Source organism: Monodelphis domestica, chromosome 1, assembly GCF_027887165.1.
Source record: "Monodelphis domestica isolate mMonDom1 chromosome 1, mMonDom1.pri, whole genome shotgun sequence".
NCBI classification, from domain to species: domain Eukaryota; kingdom Metazoa; phylum Chordata; class Mammalia; order Didelphimorphia; family Didelphidae; genus Monodelphis; species Monodelphis domestica.
Window position 1 is genome coordinate 309,536,537 of NC_077227.1, and position 13,836 is coordinate 309,550,372.

The following is a 13,836-nucleotide window of genomic DNA, read 5'->3' on the forward strand; positions in this document are numbered from 1 at the left end:
GGGAAAAATGCTCTAAAGTACTATTGATTAGAGAAATAGAGAAAATTAAAATAACTCTGAGGTACCACCTCACGCCTATCAGAAATGAAAAATACTGGAGCAGATGAGAGAAAATAGATATACTAATGAATTCCCAGTAGAGTAAGTGAACTGGTCCAACCATTCTTGAGAACAATTTGGAACTATGTCCAAAGGATTATAACTGTGCATACCCTTTGACTCAGCAATATCACATCTAGAGGTCTGTATCCCAAAGAGAGATCAAAGGAAACGAGAAAGGACTTATATGTACAAAAATATTTGTAGACGTTCTTATTGTGGTGGCAAAGAAATGGAAATCAAAGGGAAAAACATCAAGTGGGGAAATCATTGAACAAGTTGTGGCATATGATTTTGCTGGAAAACTGGTATTGTGCTGTGGAAAATGGAGGGGGGTTCAGAAAAACATGGCAACATCTATTTTAACTGATGCAAAATGAGATGAGTAGAAGCAGGAGATCATTATGCACAGTAACAGCAATGTTGTAATAATCATCTGTGAAAGACTTGGCTACTCTGATCAAGATAATGATCTAAGACAATTCCAAAGGACTCATGATGAAAAAATGCTAGCCACCTCCAGAGAGAGAACTGATAAACTCTGAGTACAGATGGAAGTATAATTTTCTCATTTTAAAATTTTTGCCTGTTTAAAAAATATGGCAAATATGAAAAATGTTTTGTATTTCAGGTAAAATTGGTATCATATTGCTTGCCTGTGGGAAAATGGATGGAAGGGAGAGGATTTGAAATGTAAAATTTAAATAGAAAAGAATGTTTAAAATAAATAATGAATTGAATTGTTAAAAAAATAGATTTGGGGGTTAACAGCAGATGGTGAGCCTGGTACCCAGGAAGTCCAATGATATGATCAGGAAGATGTGAATAATAGTTGCTGCCACTGTCCCCTACTAAATCCTCTCATTTTCTTGATAAAGCTATTCATGAGCTGGAGCTGGAAAGGGTCAGAAGGGAAGTGGGATGGCAGAGAATGGCCAATTTTTATAATGGCAGTTGACACTCACTTATTCATTCATTAAACATTTATTAAATGCCTGTTATATTCAGGATCCTGTAGTAGGTGTTGAGTGAGTGAGAAATAACATATAAAACATGGTACCTCTCCTCTGCTCTAATTAGATTATCTTTTGTAATACAGTGTTATTTCTGCATTTTCCCTGTACTTCTACACCTAACTTCCTAAGGGAAGAGCAATAGAGGTCCAGAAGAAAGTGGTCCCTTCTGGCTGGAGAGAAGGAATCAGTGGAAGTTTCCCCAGGGGAGTGACATTTGGGCTAGGCTGAGAAGGCATTGTTCACTGTGATAGTATCCTGATCACAACTCATTTGCAACCATCAGGGCCCTAAAGCAGATCTTGGATTCTCAAACCTGCCACAAGGAAGACTGTTCTCCACCCAAATGCCTAATACCACCTTCCCTCTCTGCTTTACAATCCCCCCCACCCCAAAACCATACTTTTGGGTGGAGGAGATGGCCTGGTCAGCCCATTCCCCTCAATCCCTCAGTGACATTGCTAAGGCTATTGCAAGGGTCATGGTTTCCAACTCCCTGGGCTGTGGGGGCCACAGTCAGAGGACAAGAGTCTTGTTTATGTTTTCTCTTATCTGTAATGTAAACTTGTGGTTACCCAGATAAACAAGGACCAGAAGTAACCATATTTTCCGCTTGGGTGGCTAAACAGGAAACAGCTACCTTTGCCTATCCTGGGTAGCAGAAGGGAGGGCAGCAGGAGACGAATGAAAAGAGGGGCTGTCTGTGCTCATTCTTTCAGGAACTTGGGCACCTTCATTTGCCTCAAACATACATCCACTACCTTCCTCCTCCTCCTCCCCCCCCCCCCAGAACACTTGCAAGCTACCAGATCCAAAAGAATGAGCACTGAAAACTGGCTCTCTGCAAACAGGTTTGGGAAAAGTCATTTCTCTGTTCTGTGTTTGTAGCTTGTTTCCAAAAAGTTCCCTCCCTGAAATATTCCCTTGGGTGTGGAAGGGAGGAGAGGAAAGGAAGAGCTACAGGGAGAGACAAGCTTTGTTCTCTTTGGAAGCCAACTGAGGGCTTATGGAGATATCAGACATCAGTGGGGACCCACTCATGAAGCACCCTGGGAGTATGCACTCGGTTCTGGGCACAAAGAGGTCTCACCCACATGACTTGTAATAATTACAGGTCTTTCATGAAGCTAATGTCACCATCATCTTGGTGCATATTTGTTTTTTCTTCTAAGACTTAGCAGTCACCTGAGTCTGAAAATTCCCTGTGCCTGCTCTTGCTCAGTTTCTCTAATCTCCTTCCCTTTCCAGATGCCTCATCCTTGTATTATCGCAGCCTCATGGTCAAATCATCCTGAATACCTTCCTCATTTTCCTTAGTACATTATTGTCATTTCTCAGATGGAGTGATTCTAAACTGAGAAGTCTGAGGGGAAGTCATTAAAATCACAAGATTGGTCCCAGGACCCAAAGGAGTCTTGAAGATAATTTAGCCACCTGATTTCACAAGATTTGCCCAATAAATGGCAGAGCTTGAATTTGAACACAGGTCCTATAGATCCTATACTCTGCCTTACGTTAAGCTGCCATGAATTTCAAGACCATGGGATCATAGATTAAAGGCTGCAAGGAAGCTTAGAGGTCATCTACTTCAAGCCATCTTTTTTATAGATGGTGAACTTAAGAGCTAGAGGGTAAAATGACTTGCCCAGGGCAGCATGGTCTCCTGATAGCCAGCTTTCTTCTCTAATACCTTACTGCCCTGGTAAGTAAATTCAAAGTAAAAAACATTAAGATAAGAAAGGTCTTTTTAAAAGAAATAGCCTGTTTTTGTTGTGCCCCCCTCTTATATATTATATATTATATATATATATATATATATATATTACTATTGTTAAAGAGGAGAACAGCCAGGGACAGATACCACCTCCCAGTTCCTACATTCCATTTCCTTAGCTCACTGGGCAAAAGGGTTTCTTTGGACAGTGGCAACTTTTAAAATACCAGGACAGCAACTTTTATAAGAGCAGGCAGGGGCTTGATGGGTGGGAATAGAATTGGCACATCTTGTTTAATGAAGCTATTAAAAGCAGATGCATCTGCTTTTATTGAGAACTCTGTGAAAATAATCACACAAATGCATCTTGCTAATTCTTCCATCATGTAGACACGTAGACTCCCACCATTCTTGAACTGCTACTTCCTCCGGTCCTATCCTTCCCACTGCCAAAGTCCACAGCCTCCAAGTCAAAACAGGCTGCTGCTGGGTATGTCGCAATTCCTTCAGATGCCAGCCTGAGGGTCCACACACTGGCATCACCCCAAGACAAGAGGGAGCTTCCCTTCCCTTCATGCCTTCCCTTCTCTTTCAGCTGCCAATGTGAGCTGACAATTTTGTTAGAGGCTGGCAAGGGGGTGGATGGGTCACATCCAGTGTCTGGCAGTCTGGAAGTATATCAGTTTTCCAGAAGAATTCCTTGTAACAGAGTCTGGAACAGGATACAACTCAAACAGAGCTAACCCCAAGGGAAGAAAAACCTACCAGGGACATCTCTTGCCTTCCTATGATTTGCTCATTCTTACAGATTCAGCTCAAATTCCACCTGCCCCGGTTGTCTAGTGTACAAGAAGCTGGGCTCACAATCTTTCTGTGAGTACAAAGACGGTTTTCATAGGAGAAACAGGGAAGGTGGTAGAAGGAGAGACCAAGGTGAAATGAAGACAGATAATCACTCCAGAGGCTGAGCTGTTAGGGCAGCAACACTGTCAGTGTTAGGTAGGAGTTTGGGACAACCTTGTGGGACTTTGGGCAGATCCCTCTCTGGGCTTCTGCTTTCTCTGTTGCATACTAAGGGTATTAGAGTAGATCAGCTCTAAGGTCTTGTCTAGCTCTAAGGTTCTACGGCTCGGGGACAATATTTTTCTCAATCTCCAGCCTCTGGATATTTTCTTCTGCCAGGGTCCATTCCTCCTGGGCTAGGCTGGCACCTCAGTGTCACTTGGCCTGCCACCTCGGAGAAGAATTGGTCAAGGTTGTGAGCAGCCACTATAAGAACTGAGCTCGACTGGTTGCAGGTGCCCCCACGTACAATCCTTTTTCCTGAAGACAAAGGCAGAGGCTATAGAATGAACTGAGTAGCAGCAAGATGAGCGGAGGAAACCTCAATGGATTTCCTCTCATTTTGGTGTCACACTTTGCTCGTTCTGGTTGATAGCTGGTCTCCAGTGCCCCTCCCTTCAGGGTGTATTTGGCCCAGGTGAAAAATAAACACAGCCTGCATTTTCCCCAGCAAACCACAGCGGGCTGGTCTGCATCACTGTATCTTCCATCAACAGCCCTCAGAAACGCCTCCTTGACTCCACTTTGCTTGGCTTTTACCGTTAAAACCTTAACACTCCCAAACTGCCTGGCGGGGGTGGCAACAACAACAACAACAACAACAACAACAACAACACACCTCAAACACTTTCAGAGAAGAAAGTTCAAGTTTCTCACCACAGCCCTGTTTGAAGGCCTCCAGGTAATTGGGCTCTCCTGAACCCAGAGAACCTCCAGAAATAATAGAATTATCCAGAGTTGGAAGAGATTTCAAAGGATAGCCAATCCAACCTCAATAGCAATCCTTTCTACAATATCTTTGAAAAGTGATTATCCAACTTCTGCCTGGATGCCTCTAGTGATGGGGAACTCACTATGAGGTAGCCGAACAGGCTCTAATTTTAGGAATTTTTTGTTGTAAGCTGAAATATACCTTTTTGCAGTTCATACCCACCATTCCTAGCTCTACCCTTTGGGTTCAAGCAGAACAAGTCTAATCTGTGTCTCATATGACGGTTTCTTAACTTGGAAGGCAGCCAACTCCATTTCCTTCAACCAACCCTTGCACGGTTTTGAGATGTTAACTAGGACCCAAGTTTTTTAGTTCAAGTCTCTTTATACCTGGCTTCTCTTCTAGTAACAGCTTCTCTTTACTTTATGTGATGATACTGAATGGTAATAAGGCCCAGAGAAGGGCTAGGAGTTGAAGGGCAAGATACTCCAAGTCTGTGAGAAGGAGGATAATAGCAGGGTTTCTGTCTTCAAGTCCATACCTTCCACCCAGCTTGCCATCCAATTAATAAGAAATCATCTTTCTCTTCTGGGCATCTCACCAGGAGAGCAAGTCAAAGAATGGAGGGTTCAGAGATTCAGGACCCTGCAGCTTTTTCCCTCTCAGAAAAGGGCAGAAAAGGTCGTGCCCCACATGGAGACAGATAATCACAAAATCATAGCATCCTAGAATGAAAAAGTGTCTGCTAGATGACCAGGTCCCTGTACCACACACCAAAGGAGTACCAGGAAGCCTCTCTCACTCAGTGTACCCCTAACAAGTGGCCATTCAGCTACTGCTTATAAACCTACATTAAATGGGTATACCCTCCCACACAAGAAAGTTCATTCTATCTGGGAGATAGCTTCAATTGTTAGAAATTTTTATGGGGGATCTCAGATTTGCTTCCCTATGATTCTCATTGCAATTTTGGGGGGCAATTTCTTCCCCTTCCCATTCTGGCTATGCCACTGTAGGATTCTATTAAGGAGAACCTGCTACAACATACTGAAAGTGGGCCCCCAAATTTCCTTGCCTTCCCATTCTGGCACAATGGAAGTCAGCACAGGAAGCCTCTAAGGCCACCACCACCCCATGAACTAGGCTGTGGCTGGGATGTCTTCCAAATTCCCCACCTCTACCTCCCCACTGCTCCTCAGTCACCTTTTCCCAAGCAGCTATAATACCCCTCCCCACACCCTCTAAAGCAGCAGCTGTGAGTAACATAAAGGAAGGGAAGGAAAGTCAGGCCCTTCTACCCAGCTCTTCTACATTCCAGGCAGACCTGGTAACCACTATTTATGGGGCTTGCCTGCCTGCCGCCATGGCACCAAGTTATCATTACCTCCCCATCACCATGGGCTGAGATGCCAGACAGCCTTGGAGACTAAGTACTAATGAGCATCAGACCAGCCCATAGTGGAGAGGGCTGATGGGGAGATGGTTAAGAGATAGGCCCCCTCTCAAACCCAGGCGAAGTTCAAGACTCGCAACCCCTGAATTTGGACCACCAACCTGGTCCCCAATTTCCAGGAGATGGAAATAAGGAGTGGTTCCATTACTATTATTAACAATAATAATCATTCGTATCTCCAAAGCTATTTGTAAAAAGCACTTTCCTTAGAACAATCCTGTGAAGCAGAGGGTACAAATATTATCCCACTTTTCAGATAAGGAAAATCAAACAGATAAAGTGATTTTCTGGTCACAGGTATTAAGGATCAGAGACAGAACTAGAACCCAAGTTTTTTAGTTTAAATCTCTTTTTACCTTGCTTCTCTTCTAGTAACAGCTTCTCCTTACTTTATCTTAAGGACTCCTAAACAATACAACCCCTTTGAAGATGGGTTGTGCCATATGGGTCAGGATCCATAGCTTAGATTTCCCTGAGTTTTTTTCTAACACATTACATCCCTCCCCCCCTTTTCCATACTTCTCCCTCAACTGAATATCTTTAAATCAGAATTCCTCCCTAGATGACTTCTCCAGAAAAGTTCAAAGAGATAACCAATTTTTTACTTCACAGTGGAAGAGTTGATGTCCTAGTTAAGTTATTTGTTTTATCTCTCTGTCTCCTTTTCCACTACCCCTGACCTAGACCCCCTATTAACTAGTTTTTTGCATTTCTAGTCAAATACTGATAATTCCTGAAGGCTTTCTGGAGGGAGATCCTGGGTACTAGGAGGCTTTCTCACCTGCCCATCCCAGACTGCTTCAGAAGCATTAATTAACACAGTCCAAGGAGAAGCCGTTCCCATTTTACAGCTGGGAACATCATCAGAAAGGCAAATCCCAATAGCTACTTGGAATCAAGTGAGATCAGCCTAGAGAACTCCTCAGTCCAATGTCTGACATCTCCTTGGTTTTTAACCTGGGGAGTATAGATAGATTTCAAGGAGTCCATTAATTTGGAGAGGAAAAATTACATTTTTATATTCACTAACTTTCTGTTTCTGTTTTAATAATTTACTTAAAAACATTATTATGAAAAGGATTCCTCATAGACTTTCACAAGACTGCCAAAGGAGAATTCCTGTGATAGATCTGTGATAGATAGACTACATGGAGGCAGGAGGCAACCTTGGCATGCAAGTTTCTGAGCAGATTGTTGTTGTTTTTAGAAGGTAGCTCCAGCAGGTGAAAGCCACTAGAAATGCAGAATTCAGTGCTGGGGGTGAGGTAGGGCTAGAGTTAGTGAAAAGGCCTGGCCAGAGTTAAGTGAGAGATGTCAACAAGTAGAATTGCCATTCATAGAGAATTTGAAGGTTTTCAAAGCACTTTATAAAGTTGATCTCTTTTGATAATAACCCTGTGGTGTGGGTGGCATTATTATTCCTATTTTACTGACAAGGAAACTGAGACTTAGAAAGGCTAAGTGTCTTGCCCAGACCCATATAGCTAATTTCACTGGTGACATTTGAACATGCACTCTCATTTCTGAAGAAACCTCAGGTGAGGTAGCTAGAGGTCATTCAGTCTGTCCCCCTACCTCCATCCATCCTATTCTACACTGCAGTCTTTTCAGACATTGGGTAAAGAGTAATCCAAGTCATCCTGAAATCTATCAACTTTCCCTATACCCTGATAGAATAGCCTTTAATAGGGCTCAAATGATGGGGTATTTGTGGGACAAGAAGGAAAGTGAGATTATCCTCACTCCAGCCCATAATTAAAATAGTCCCTGCTCTTAAGAAGTTTATAGGATAGCCAGGGGAGACAACATGTACATATATAGGTAGATAGAAAATAGGTTCAAATTCATTTCAGTGGGGAGGCAGTATAGTCTGGAGATAGTGAGGGATAGGGCAGGTGGGAATCAGGAAAGGAATTTTCTTTTTTTGTTGTTTTTAAACCCTTACCTTCCATCTTAGAATCAATACTGTATATTGGTTCCAAGGCAGAAGAGTAGTAAGGGCTAGGCAATGGGGGTTGTCCAGGGTCACACAGCTGGGAAGTGTCTGAGGCCAGATTTGAACCCAGGACCTCCTATCTCTCAATCCACTGAGCTACCCAGTTGCCCCCACAAGATGAACTTTCAAGCAAAGTAGGGAGACTTAGAGATGGAAGAGAGGAAGAATTGTATCCCAGATCTGGAGGGTTGCTTATGCAAAGACCCATGCGAAGGCCAGTTTGGTTGGACTGAAGTCTGGAAAGGAAGGTCAGAGCCAGGTTATCAAGGGCTTTAGGAATTTATATTTAATTTTGGAGGCAAAAGAGAACCATTGGACTTTATAATAATCAGGGGAGTAACATGGCTGATTTTAGGCTTTAAGAGAATCAGTCCAGCCATATGAAATATGCTATTAGTGTTTATAGAGACTTGAGGCAGAGTAAGCATGTAGGAGGCTATCATAGCTATCTAAGTGAAAGATGACAAGAGAGAATTAGCATCTAACTTCCAATATGGTATTCTTTCCAAAACAATACATGGCCTCACTACCTCCTTCCCTATTCATTCTTTTATTTTAACAACTTAGTCCCAGCCAAACTATGCATATCTAAGAATTCTACAACCCCTGTTTCTTTAGTCTTCTTCTTGTGAGTCTCTACAGTCTTCCTAATAGGAAGGGAAGAACAAGATTTGATATTTCCATGACATGAGGGGGAAATTGAAGGATCAGAGAGTAGGAAAATTTGCCTAAAGCTACTCAGGCCATCTGGTCTAGAACCAAAATCCAGACTCCTTGGATCTTAGGCTTCTGCTAAGAAGGTCTCTTTCCTCTGCCCCATTCTGAATTCTACTTGTGGATATTTTGATCCACCTTCTGGGCCTACTATGTGGCTATCTATTCAGGGTGATGTTTATGTACAGGGGGCCCTATTAAAGCTCCATTCCTTTGGGCACAAACAACATGGTATAGTAAAAAGAAAATTAGATTTGGGAAGCAAGAGAGGGCTGGGTTTGAATCTCACATTCAATAGTTGTGTGGCCAAGAATAACTCTTTTTTTCTGAGACCTACCTCAACTTTCTTGTCTGAAAAATGAGAATAATAATACCTTTCTCTTTAATGCTTACTTCACAGAGTAGTTGTGAAGACCAAGTGAAGTAAAGCAAGTCCAGTGACTTGCAGACCCTAAGGGGGCATATCATGGATGTAGCTCTGCCTCTATGTATATATTTACTTAAGAGCTACTGTTGATTGTTTTGTTTTTGATCCTCTTTTCAAATGCACACACTGTGTGCTCCATTCCAGGACCTTGACCCAGGGCTGGGTACCTCCAAATCTCAGACAGCTGTGGAGCAGGTGGACCTAATTTTAAGCAAATTCATTATATAAAAATCTGGATCCATCAATTTTTTTAAAAAAAGTATTAGGTAAGGAGCAGAACCAGGAAAACATTGTACACAGAGACTGATACATTGTGGTACAATCGAAGGTAATGAACTTCTCCATTAGTGGCATGAACCATCTGCAGGGATCTAGGAGATCTAGGAGAAAAAACACTATCCACAAGCAGAGGACAAACTGTGGGAGTAAAAACACTGATGAAAAGCAACTGCTTGACTACAGGGGTGGAGGGGATATGACTGAGGAGAGACTTTAAATGAACACTCTAATGCAAATACCAACAACATGGAAATGGGTTTGGAACAAGGACACATGTGATACCCAGTGGAATTGCGCGTGGGCTATGGGAGAGGTGGTGGGAGGGGGAGGGGGAAGAAAAGAAAATGATCTTTGTTTCCAATGAATAATGTTTGGAAATGACCAAATAAAAATTTAAAAAAAAGTATTGGGTGTTTTTAGGGGAAGACTTTTTACATACTCAGTCTGATTTATACATTGGAAGATGCAGATTCTGACTCGGTGTAAGGGAAAAACTTCTTTTATAATTTTTGCTGTTCAGGAGTAGAATGGGCTCTCTCAGATAACAGGAGTTATCTTCACTAGGGGGTTTGTTTTCCAGGGAAGGCATGATGGCTACTAGCCTGAGAGAAGTCTTCTACAGGGATGGATTGGATTAGAGATCGATGGTAGATGGCTTCTGAAATTCCTTCCAACTCAGAAATTTGGAAATTATTCACTTTTGATTCCTTCAACTAATGAGGGAAAGGGGTGAGAAAAGGGAATCATCAATTATATACTGCCTACTATGTGCCAAGAACTATGCAAAAGGCTTTTTTACAAATATTATTTCATTTAATTCTCACAAGAACTTAAATCTCATAAGAATGAGGTTTGGTGCTATTATTAACTGTTACCATTATTATTATCAATTATATAATGAGCTCCCAGGGCAATTAAAATAGAATGGAATGTGCAAATTTTGGGTTTTTTTTTCCTATTGCTTTAGGAACCCATTTGACTGCATACGGAAGGAAAAAAACACATAGTAGATGTTTATTTTTCTTTAAGAGGCAATAAGGGGGAGTGTATTGGCATTTCATGGCTCCCAGAAAGAAAAAGAGAGGCATTCCCTAGTTGTTTTCCTATAAAGGGTGTTTGGCTTTGACATCCCCACTGACCATAGGATTTGCCTCCTGATCCTCAGAGAGTACAGCACTCAGAAGGCCAAAGAAATATGAGAGAACCCTGTTAAAAAGTTTGCTGGTTCGTAGCTCCCAGTGCCACTCAAATTGTCTGGAGGAAATGGTCATCTAGCCCTATGGAGCTTTTTAAGTTGACCTCACAGATCTCTCCCCCACTAGTTACATGGAGTCCTCTCGTTAATTCACCGTGACTTAGAGAATGCTTTGTGCCTAGACACCACCTAGTACGAGACTGTCCTGACCTTACAGAACCACAGAACCATAGAATTTCAGGGCTGAAAGAGATCATCTGGTTCAAGTGTCTCATTTCTCAGAGGAGGAAATTGAGGTATAGAAGTGAGGTGGCCTTTCTAAAGTCTCACATAATCCCCCCCCCCCACACACACACACATACCTCCCCCAAACCAGTAGCAAAACCAGCACCAATTCTGGTAGTGGTAGTCTATAATATAGATAATATAATATAATAATATAAAACAATCGATCTTCTGACTGACTCCTAATATGGTGCTTCCCAACTGACCTCTTGATCTAGGACTTGGCATTCTATTGGCATCTTTGCTCAGGTAGGTTCCCCCTTACCCCATTTCTGGAATGCACTCTCTTCTCATTGCTTCTTAGGATCCCTATTACTGTTTAGTTATTTCAGTCATGTCACACTCTTTGTGACCACATTTGGGACTTTCTTGGCAAAGATACTAGAGTGGTTTGCCATTTCTTTCTCTGCTCATTTTATAGACAAGGAAACTGAGGCAAACCAGGTTAAGTGACTTGCCCACGGTCACATAGCCAGTAAATGTCTGAGGCTGAATTTGAGCTTGGCTCTTCTTGACTCCAGTCCCAACATTTTATCCACCAAGCCACTTAGCTGCTCTTCAGGTCCCAAGCTTCCCTCAAAATTAATCTCAAATTCCACCTCCTATATGCCTCCAGCTGCCCGTCCCTCTCCTCAACAAACTACTTTCTATTTAATTTGTATATTTTTTGTATATAACTAAATGTGTTTGTAACATCCTCCAAAAGAATACAGTCCCCTTGAGGGCAAGAAATTTTTTTTGGCTTGTTGGTTCATTGTTTTCTTTATTCCACACTGCCACTCTACCTCCTCTATCCAGCCTTAAGATAGTCTTAAGCTCCAGCCAAATCTGCCATTTCCAATTCTTACCCTGTCTCCCCTCTCCATGCCCTTGTCCACACCATCTTTCACACTTAGAAAAATGTCCCCTATACCTCTGCTCAAAGTCTCTTTTCCTTCAAAGCCCAGCTCAGGTGTTCCTCTTTCCCTACGGCCTTTCTTGTTCTGGGTGAATGAGACCTCTCCCTCTCCTCAAATCTCTCATAGCACTTTGCTTGACTCTTTTTCATTTTACCTTTTATCATATTTGTTTGTGTATACACTCATTCCTTCTCCCTCCAGTCCAACCCTTTGGGTTGTAAATTCCTTGAGGTCAAAGACTGAGTCATATCATTTTTACACATGAGAGGAGCTCAAAAGGACCATAGATTTAGAGCTCAAAGGGACCTCAGTGACCACCTAGCACAATTTTCATTTTATGGATGGGGAAACTGAGACCCGGTAAGAAACTAAGAACCTTGCTCCCACAGAGGCTGAAGGGCTGGGATTTCAACCCAGGAACATTGAACTCTTGGTCCAGCATTCCTTCCCCTTTACCTAATGCCTCCCCTCTTTAAAACCATCACCCTCTGTCTTAGAATTGATACTAAGTGTTAGTTCCAAAGCAGAAGAGTGGTAAGGGGTAGGCAATTGGGTTTAAATGACTTGCCCAGGATCACACAGCTAGGAAGTGTCTGAGGCCAGATTTGAACCCAGGACCTCCTATTTCCAGATCTGGCTCTTATGAGCCACCTAGCTGCCCCCACTCCATGCCAGTTTAATGGCAAGTCTCAATAAATAATGCACAAATTCTTCCCCATTTCTTCTATTGTCCTGGCCTTGTGCTTACTCTTGTTAGCCTCAGTCTCGCCCACCCAGATAGCCAGTGCCTTTTGCTTGGATAGGGCAATGAGGCATTGCTGGCCCCATCCCACCAAGTCCCCTATCTTTTCCTTGGTCCTACTTCTACCTCCCCATCCCCCACCCACAGAGAAGGACTGTTTGCCCATGTTGCTGTGAGATGTGCCAGGTGTGCATGTGGTTAGGAACCCTTCGGCTGTTCCATGTCCACATCTCGTTGTCACCAACTGTACATGAGATCAGATAAGAGGGGTATCTCACCCACAGCCCACCAGCCTCGGGCTCATACTCTCTTTCACACGCCTGTTGGGGGATGATGAGGTTCCTGTACGAGGAGCTTGGCAAACCACATGCTCCAGTGGGCGAAGTCACAATATCTGTCCTGGGCTGCTGACGGAATCACCCTGCCTGGTGGCAGTGGGAAGGCGGGGGTGGAGAGAGAGAGAGAGAGAGAGAGAGAGAGAGAGAGAGAGAGAGAGAGAGAGAGAGAGAGAGAGAGAGAGAGAGAGAGAGAGAGAGAGAGAGAATGTGTGTCTGTGTCCTTTTTTTTTTGTTTGCCTTCTTTTTCCTTCCTCCTCTCTGTAGTGAATGATCCTCAGGACAGGACGTTTTCAGAGGAAAATAGGAGCTTCTGTGGGCTTAGGGGTTGTATCACTGTTGCAGGTTGGAGACCAGAACAGACCTGGGACTGGCAGAATCTATTATTTCTCCTGCCAACAGGTCATCTCCAATGAACCTGTGGGACAAACCTGTGAAGTTGGAAAAGTTCTTTTTTCTTCCAATACCTCTCTTTTTGGTTCTCTTGTCTACTCATTCTTTCCTCTGGCAAATATTTCCTGAACTATGGCAGAGAATGAGTAGAATTGGCTCCAGGAACACAGTCTTAGAGACATGGACAGATCAGCACCACTTATGGAGTCTGAAAAGATCACTGATCAGGAACCAGAACAATAGAATTATCCAGCCTTCTCTTTGACATTGATATACAATGTGACTGTAGGTAAGTCTCTTCCCCTTTCTGAGCCTCCGTAAAATGAAAGAACTGTCTGGAGGAGGCAACAAAACACCACTCTGAACAGCAAGGAGGTGAGGTGAGATACCAGGACTAATTTTGTATACATTGCCAAGAGACTCAGTCTATCAGCTGTTTTGACTTATTGTTCTTGGTCACAAGGAAGGATTCAGTCTGGGGGTAGGGTTGGGAAATGACTGCAACATTAAGACAAAAA

At 42.9% G+C, this 13,836-nt stretch overlaps 1 protein-coding gene across 11 annotated transcripts in view; it reads right to left on the reverse strand.

The window, feature by feature from the left end:
- Nucleotides 1-13,836, reverse strand: part of TCF7 (transcription factor 7) — a 120,371-nt gene that overhangs the window by 57,545 nt on the left and 48,990 nt on the right. The window lies entirely within an intron of this gene.